Here is a 10,081-nt window from a genome sequence, read left to right on the forward strand (position 1 = left end):
ATGCAAAATGAATATTTCTATGCACATGCCAACACAATACATACGAGATGAAGGAAGAAAAGGAGTGCGCTGGGGAGAACATGAAGAGTCTCAATCGGGATTAACATAATTCATAAGCCATCTCTGTTGTTTCTTGACAAACTTATATCTAATCTTCAGTATCAAGTGCTTTTAACATTGTTTAAAGACTGAAATATGTTTCTAGAAGTGGTAGCATAGTTCTCATGACCATCCACTAACAGATTGCACATGGCTGGTCTGGGAGGTGCAAAATTCGCTTTTGTTAGTGCAATAGTTGGGAGAACTGCAGTAGCCTTGTATATATCATTATATAGAAGTGGTGGTTCCTCAACTACCACCAAGCCAATCAAAAATCGCCACGTGGGCCTAATTAATATTTCTTTCTTTTGTATAATATTTTCTATTTCTACTTTCTATTTCTTTCTATTAATATTTCTTTCTTTTATATAATATTTTCTATTTCTTTCTATTATATTCTATTTTCTATTCTACTTCTAAGTGGTGGTTCCCTTGGACTACCAAGGGTAATCCCGTCATTTCATACTTAATACTATATAAGTTTAATATTTCTTTCTTTTGGTCATCATCATCATACTATATAAGTGGTGGTTTCCTTGGACTACCAAGGGTATTTCCGTAATTTCATACTTAATACTATATAAGTGGTGTTTCTCTTGGACTGCCCAGGGTATTCCCGTCATTTCATCATATCATACTATATAAGTGGTGGTTCCCTTGGACTACCAAGGGTATTCCCGTCATTTCATACTAAATACTATATAACTGGTGGTTCCTTTGGGCTACCAAGGGTATTCCCGTCATTTCATCATACTGTATAAGTTGTGGTTCCCTTGGACTATCAAGGGTATTTTCGTCATTTCATACTATATAAGTCGTGGTTCCCTTGGACTACCAAGGGTATTCCCGTCATTTCATACTAAATTCTATATAACTGGTGGTTCCTTTGGGCTACCAAGGGTATTCCCGTCATTTCATCATACTGTATAAGTTGTGGTTCCCTTGGACTATCAAGGGTATTTTCGTCATTTCATACTATATAAGTCGTGGTTCCCTTGGACTACCAAGGGTATTCCCGTCATTTCATACTTCATACTATATAAGTGGTGGTTCCCTTGGACTACCAAGGGTATTCCCGTCATTTCATCATACTATATAAGTGGTGGTTCCCTTGGACTGCCAAGGGTATTCCCGTCATTTCATACTAAATTCTATATAACTGGTGGTTCCTTTGGGCTACCAAGGGTATTCCCGTCATTTCATCATACTATATAAGTGGTGGTTCCCTTGTACTACCAAAGGTATTCCCGTCATTTCATACTAAATTCTATATAACTGGTGGTTCCTTTGGGCTACCAAGGGTATTCCCGTCATTTCATACTAAATTCTATATAACTGGTGGTTCCTTTGGGCTACCAAGGGTATTCCCGTCATTTCATCATACTATATAAGTGGTGGTTCCCTTGGACTGCCAAGGGTATTCCCGTCATTTCATACTAAATTCTATATAACTGGTGGTTCCTTTGGGCTACCAAGGGTATTCCCGTCATTTCATCATACTATATAAGTGGTGGTTCCCTTGGACTGCCAAGGGTATTCCCGTCATTTCCTTCCTTAAAAGAGCTCCTACCAATACTACCAAACCTATCAAAAATGGCCACGTACGGCAAATTAATATTTCTTTCTTTTAACACTTTTTTTGTGCTCTCAAATACTACCAAACCAATAAAAAATGACCACGTAGAGCTAATTAATATTTCTTCATCATCTCATCTCATCATCATCATACTATATAAGTGGTGGGTCCCCTTTTAGCACTTTTTTTTCCCTCTCAAATACTACCAAACCAATCAAAAATGGTCACGTAGGGCTAATTAATATTTCTTTCTTTTAGCACTTTTTTTTCCCTCTCAAATACTACCAAACCAATCAAAAATGGTCACGTAGGGCTAATTAATATTTCTTTCTTTTAGCACTTTTTTTTCCCTCTCAAATACTACCAAACCAATCAAAAATGGTCACGTAGGGCTAATTAATATTGCCCGTGCCTTGCACGGGCACCCTTATCTAGTATATATATAGAAACATGAAGTGGAAGAACGACCACAGCTTAATGCTATAGTACATTGTGCAGCAAAAGTTGGACAGTTTTCTATTTTTGGTTGTTTAAAACAATCCTAAGGGTATTTTCGTCTTTTCACATTTGCTTTTCTCTGACCACGCTTCTAGATCATTCTTTCCTTTTTGCTTCTTCTTCTCTTCTTTACTCTGAACAGTGACTAAATTTTACAGAAAAGAACTTGAAAAGGAAGAGGCGAAAGCTAAAGTAAGTGGCAATGTGAATCTTTCGCTCTGAATCTTGAGTTCGTGTTTAGAGTTAAGTTTTTTAACTCTTATTTTTCATCTCAAATTTCATATTTTTCAAGCAGTCATGTTTCCTCTCGCCTTATATATTTCACTTAGAAATTTTATTTGCATCCCTTTTAATTAAAATCTTTTTTTTAATATATATTTCCCTTCCTCAACAATGTGACTTTCGAGTTTCGAGTTTCTTATCCTTTCAACTGGTGTTACAAGTTCAGGTATGTCTTTGCCTAAATCTTTTGTTTCTTTTTCCATTTCCTCTTTTGCTACTTTTATTACTTTATTTTCTTTAAAAAACTCCATGCCAAGTAATAAATATCCTTTCAAACTCCGACAACTTAGTGGTAATACTTGAGTTCTTTTACTAATCGGCAACTCATTAGTAATTTTATTAGAGCTATATTCAGCTATACGCTAGCATTTCATGTCACTTTTTTTTTTAAAAATAAAATAAATATATTTTCTCTGAATAAAATAGTTATATGATTCGAGCTTTTTGCACTTTCGTAATTGTTTCCCAGAGTGGTAATCTTGAGAACTTTTTTGCAGTTTATTTCACTGCGGCGTTTATGCATATTCCTAAAATAGTAAGTCTATTTATGATTTCAATGTGTTTCAGTGCAAATCTACTATATATTATAAAGAAGTGTGCTTTACTTTGTTATTGTTTTCAATGTAGGTTGTTGTTATTGTTGTGTGGCTAATTGTTGACGGATTATGATCGGGGTTATTGTGTCATTATAGGTGAGGAGCTGCAAATTTTGCAATGGAAAGTTGAAATATGCACTCCAGAAATTTCAACAGGTTAGTATTTTTTGAAACTTCTTCGGTAATATCCGTTGCAATGTTCCTCATTTGGGTGTCTACTAAAATAAAGTGAAATGATGCTAGCTTCGGCCATCAATTTAACATGCCCAAAAATCTTGGGTATTATGCTGTTGACTTCTATATGGTGTGCAATTGACTATAATCAGGATGTTGACGTTGGTCTACACTAATAAAGGGAGCACATAGACTTCGAATAAACAAGCAATTGTGAAAGCATCTTAGTGATAATAATAAATGTATTAGATTTTCTTCTATAATGAGTAAAATATGGCTAATCTTTGTACAATAATAGATTTTGAGTGAAGTTTGTTAGTCTTCATCTTATTCTCCACCGCTTTCTTTTTAAGTGATGCTAGCCTCACTTTCTCACTCAGAAATTGGTAACTTAAGTTCTTGTCCCCTGCCAAAGTCACCATCCAACTCGAATTATGACAGTACAAATAATAGAACGGGTGTACCATTAAAATCGTTCGGTGCATATTCTAGAAGCATGCTTTTTTTTCTCGCCAATTGCTCTCAAGATCTTTCCATGGTTTCCTTTGTCATCTTTCCACTTTCTCCTGTTGCTATCTTTCTCTATGATTTTCTTCTCCAAAAGAAAGTGTAACTGCAAGAAAAACTCAATTGCTGGCCATGGACGTCATCAAACCCCTTGACCAGCAAATTTACTCCTTTACTATGGTGTTTAAGGACCTTTATGAAGGCTATAAAGCAATTGGACTGTCAAATTCTAGTGATAAACGAGGTAGTTCTTATCTTGATTTTCAGTCTTTTTTATTACTTCATAATTGTTAATAGATTCTGTTAGCATTTTATGATGGAAATTGCATTGATAACTGTATATTTTCCTAAGCAATTTATGTCGGAATTGTAATGAATTGCCTCAAAACAGGATTTGGGATCTTATTGGTGACTTTAAAAAAAAGGAGCCCATATTTCTTCACAACCTCTTTGACAATGTCTCCTCTATTTCTCTTGAGAGTTATTTTTTGGGTTCTTATCTTTGTGTTTCTTTTTTGTCCATTTTAATCTTTCGTTGATGATTTGATCTTTTTAAATGAAATATGGTAAAGACTTCAACTGTACAACTCAATTTAATTGAGGGTTTAATGAAATATATGTGTTTTACTCAATAAATCAGACATATATTTTGTATTTCTCCTCCCGTTTTCATTTTTGTAGAGGACATGAAATAGCTGACACTAATTTTGATATTTGTTTAATGAATTTAATATGGGTGTATTCCAATGCCGGGAAGTGTGAGACAATGCCATCAACAAGATTACTGAATGTAAAGATCAAAGCACTACTTTGCTTTGAGCAAGAAGGAATGATATGGATTTGGCCAGCAAATGATCCACCTGCATCTACCCTTTCTTTTTAACTACGACCTTCTGGATTTCAAATTCATGCAGAGGTTTGAAATGATCACTACCATTACATTTTCAGTTGTTTATCTTACAACACATGTTTGATTATTTTGCCTTACAACTGTTTTCACTGAAAATGCAAATAGACGATAGTCATGGAACTTCCGATGGAACATGAACTACTTTTAAACAATCTTCTGGATCTTCCACATGCTCCTTTAATTAAGGATGGAATATCCCAAGATAGTTATGGACATGGTCATATGCTGCTTATAATCTACACGTTTAGTAATAAATCAATAGTTATTAAAAGAGTGGATTGTTCTTCTATTTATTTTCATATGAGTTTTTAGAAAAAATGAATTTTTGGGTACAAGTTCTGAGTTTTAAGACATAAGAAATGCTTTCAAGTTGTGCATTGTGTAATATATGAAGGTCTACGTACTTATAATATACCTTTAATTTTTGTTTCAGCTTGGTAAAGTTCTTGACTCCTGCATCTGGTCTGCAAGGATATTGGGATCTGTATCCAATAGATATGGTCCTTAGACCACCTTGTATGGTTTTATCCACCATTGGCATTTCAAAGCCAGGTAAATTGGAGGGATAGAGGACCAAGCAATGTTCAGCTTCATCAACTGCATGTTTGATTACCTATATTACGACAGAAGACACGGTTATTATATCGAATGTCACTGGATTTTTCTCTCCTGCTGAAACACATCCCCTTCATGCAATATGTTTGGAGACATTTTGCTGAGCAGGTTGGTTTCTATCCTAAACTTTAACGTGATTACATTAATATCTTATAGAAGTCATCAGTCAATGACATCATGAAATATTGACTGCCTGATCTATGAAAAGCTGCATTCTATTCTGGGACATTGGTCTTGGAAATTTAAAATATGCAAAGCATAGAACAAAATCAGAGCTTGAAAGGTAGGATTACCATCACATGGCTCTAGAAGCTCATAGTCGCAATAATTTAGATTTGGAAACTCTCAGATTCCTGGAAGTTGCATACACTTGCCTAAAATAGAACCACATAATTGTGAGCATCATCTTATGAAATAGAATTTTGCCAGAAATATCAAATAAAATTCACCTTCTATAAAAGATGTTACTATATTTTTGCTTCTTCAGTAAGTATAATGATGCAAAGAACTTTCCCTTTCTAAATATAATAAGAGGTAATCAAAATGAAAGATATGTTCTAACATTTTCCCTCTTCTCTATAAAATTATATACATGTTTTAATGAAGACATATGACTTGTGCTTGGCCAGCAGGATCGCATGCTCAATGGCACCAATAATTGGAACCTGCCAGTGTCTTACAATAAGCTATGTTTTGAGGCTGTAGATAGTGGAGCAAAGGAGCTACCATTCTGCAAATAAATATAATTACATCCATTCTAAAAAAAAATAAAAAATAAATAAATATACCAGGTTTACTTTTCAAAGGAGCTACCATTCTGTAAATAAATATAATTACATCAAGTACCAGGTTTACTTTTCAAGATGACTTTGATCTCTTCAAAATTCAGTCAAGTTGCTGAGAAACTCTCACTTTCTGCAGTTACCGTATTTTTTTCTTCTGAGGAGATACTTACATGATCTCCGCCTCATCATCTAGAACTTAATTTGTGCATTTCTAATCATTACTGTTGGAAGGATCGAAGATCCTTACATCGTGCAGGCTCGAGTGAATGCCATGCTGCAATATCTATGTGATGAGGTGCGCTCTCTAGCTAAAGAAAATGACTTTTTATTCTTTAGTGGTATTTTCTTTATCCTATGCCAAGTGGTGTGCACTTCTGTATGCCTAAGCCATATTTGGACCTTCACATAAAACCTCTCTTCCAAGCTAACAGATACATATTTGATACAGAAAATTCTTATGGTAATTGATTAATGTATCCACTTCATATAGATTTTTGGCTACCATGCTAATTGAAAAAACCACAAAGCATTGTGAAACAAGCACTTGATCCCCAATCCCGTGGGTTTGGTCCTAATTTATCGTGGCAAGGTAATAGTATCATTTGAGATGGTTGGTTTCCATTTAATAGTCCCTGATGGAAATGGTAATCTTGATGTGGCTTTCCTATTTGTGTCTGCCATCAAAATGTATATCTCAGGGCACTTAGGCTATAGAATGGATTCAATATTTTTTTCTACAGTGGAAACATTAGGAATAGGTTTATTCACAACTCTTTTTAGACTTGGATGTTGGGCAACCGTCCATAGTTCCTATTACTATCTGACTATCCAAATGGTTGCTGGATTGTTCCAACCCACTGGATGTCCTTCAGTAGTTGCAATGATCAGGAATTGGTTTTGCAAAGAAAAGGTGACTTATAATGAGTATTTAGAATGCTCACACATCTATTGGGAACCTTACGGAGTACTTAGTCTCATCAATATTATTTAAATACGGATGGGATCGGTCAATGATTGTTCCTGGTATCCTTATTGCTTTTACTAACATGATAGTGCTCCTATTGTTACCCGTTCATCCGAAATCATTTAGGTAATAAAGATGAAGTGTTATCTCCAGGAAAATAAGACGAGGAATTGAATAAACCTCTCTCAAGATCAAACAGAGAAGATGAATCCGCTGTGGGTTTTAGAGAGCATGGAGGATTCCAGGAGTTGCGCCATTTGCTTTTTCTCTTTGTTTGGTGTCTTACACATTTCTCTATTGTGGCTGCCATACTACATTAGCCACAGAAGCATGCTAACTGTTCTACGCTTGTCATGTTAGATATGTTCCAACGAGGAATCTGGTAACTTATCAACATTGTTTGATGTCAAAGGGGTAGTAGGTGGAATCCTCACAGGTTATATATCTGATCAGTTTGATGACAGAGCTATAACAACTGCTAGCTTCATGTATTGTGTTATCACAGCTCCATCCCTATTTCGAAGCTACGGACACATCTCCGTGACTATAAACATCATCCTCATAATAGCCTAACATGTGTATTAGAGGAAATTTCAAACTTCTGAATACTTGTACGACATGTATAATCTGAAATGGATGAAGACCACCTTGTCAGTACACGTTTCGCTTCCATCTAGAAATTCCATCATCCAATTTCCCTTCTAGCTTCTCTATTTGTTAACATGAATAGTTTTTCCTATGATTTACCTTGTAATGTGGATGTATAATTCAATTAACTCTCATTAAGCTTTATTGAGGTTTAACAGTTGAATTCTTGCGTTATTTGTTTATTTTTTTGTAACTCCTGACATTCCTTGCTTCAACATCTCATTCGAAGAGCTTTGAGATTTTCTATTTTTGCTAATGGAGTAGTGACACAAGAAGTTTGTTCCTATACAATATAACTGGTTTTACATTCTATTTTTTTCTCCTAAAAGATTGCAATGGTGTTTTACCCTTTTTGCTTAGGAGTATTTCTTCAATTGTCTTGCAGAATTTTACGGGAGATTCTTAAAATGATTTGAAAATATTTATTGGAAATCATATTGGCAAATATTTACTTAACATGAAGAGCATGATACTATCCCTCTTAATTTGACAAGCTACAAATTTGACCCATTGTTGGCACTAAATCAGATTATGAGTACAAACGTTGTGCTTGTGTAATGTGGTCATTTCGCTGAATAGTAATTAATTTCGAGTCAATATGAAACTCCTAAAAGATTCATAGTTCCCTTGATATTGTGTCTACCTTGTGCATATCATTTGTATCAGCTGTAGAGAAAAAGTTGTCGAAAATATTATTGTCTTCATGTAAGATGACATGCAATGCTTGCAATGAAGAGAATCCAAGACCAGAGTTTTCATTAATAATCCTGCTGGTGAGGATGTTTACAAAGGAGTCCGTAAGGTAGGTGTTTTTTGTCATTGTTTAGTATGTTCCTAGCTCAATTTTTATCGTGAATGTGCACCATTTTAGCTGAAGATGAAATGTTGTATCTGTAATATTAATGGGAGCAGCTTTGGTTGTTGGTTTGTTTTTGACTTTCTAGATATATTGTTTATGTGTGTATGTAATATTGTGGTTCAGGTTGTGTAGAATTGGAGACATTGGAGGGTGGCAGAGAAGGAACACCAAATAGCATTATGCCTATATGATCTATGAAGACATTCCCGGCATAAACTTATTAAACAATCTTTTTGCATAAATATAGCTGGAAATCCTTTTAGTTGTGTATATATGTTCATGCCGCCACTACTTTAAAGCGTAAAATGTTGGGCCCGTGCTTAGCACGGGCAACACTCATCTAGTATATATATAAGCTTATCTATAACGTCCGACAGGTTCGTTAAACACAATCACAATTGTTATTTTAGTATGTCAAAGGACTTTAACTATTAGATTTTCTAAAAATTAAACATAAAATGTCAAATAACTTATGGAAAATACCATATAGAATAGGTGTGTTTTATGGGCCAACTTAAATCAAGTTTAGGTATCAAGATACGTATTCTCAAAAATTTGATGTATTTGTTTGCTAACTGAAATCATGTTAAAATGTATATCTGTGTATCAAGTCAAATTGTAACTATAATTTGATTTAATTATTTATTGTATTCATGAGTACTTGTACAATTTGTTCTTTTTCTTCTTTTTTGGATACTCTCGAATGATAATTTGTGAGTTAATATCTCGTCACTCATTTAATATTTTTTTTCATAGAAAGTTACTCAACTTTCATTTATATTATCAAAGTCACTCAACTATGATTTTTTCTTATAGAAAGTCACTCAATTACTAATATAGTTCTTCTCATAGAAAGTCAATAATTTTCTTTTATAACTTCAAAGTTACTCAACTATAAATATTTAATCTATAAATTAAATCATTCAACTATTGATATTCCATTTAGAAAGTCATCTACCAACTTAAATACTTTCTTCATTAAATTGAATATTAATAGCTGTGAAGATTCACATAGCCTGCTTATGGAGGGAATTTTAGGGATGCTAGCTAAGAAGCACCGGTGAGATTCGCTTACAACAAACCTCACAATAGAACTATGGAGCATCAAGAAGGGGTTAAGATTAACAACAGAAATCTACTTACCGTCCAACTTATCATAGAGGAGGACATAAAGTCTCGCCCATTTTAAGCTATATCATAAAGATTGTAAGTATACGTTGGAAGTAAATAAGCTCACGATTAGGGATGTACATGGTCGGATTGGTTCAGGTTTTTCAAATATCAAATCAAATCATTTGTGTTGGATTTTTAAATATATAAACCAAACCAAACCAATAAAACTCGAATTTTTCAACCTCGGATTTTTTCGGGTTTTTCGGTAAAGTATTCATACAAACATATAATTTACTTATACTTCAAATATTTCTTCAGTCCTATCAAAATATAACTATCTAAGGTGTTTCTTAAGAAAATAACACAAACAATGATTATATGATTAATGACACTAAAATATTCAAAATAATAATAATAATAATAATAATAATAATAATAATAATAATAATAATGAA

Source organism: Solanum tuberosum, unplaced genomic scaffold (genome assembly GCF_000226075.1).
Source record: "Solanum tuberosum cultivar DM 1-3 516 R44 unplaced genomic scaffold, SolTub_3.0 scf00712, whole genome shotgun sequence".
NCBI classification, from domain to species: Eukaryota; Viridiplantae; Streptophyta; class Magnoliopsida; order Solanales; family Solanaceae; genus Solanum; species Solanum tuberosum.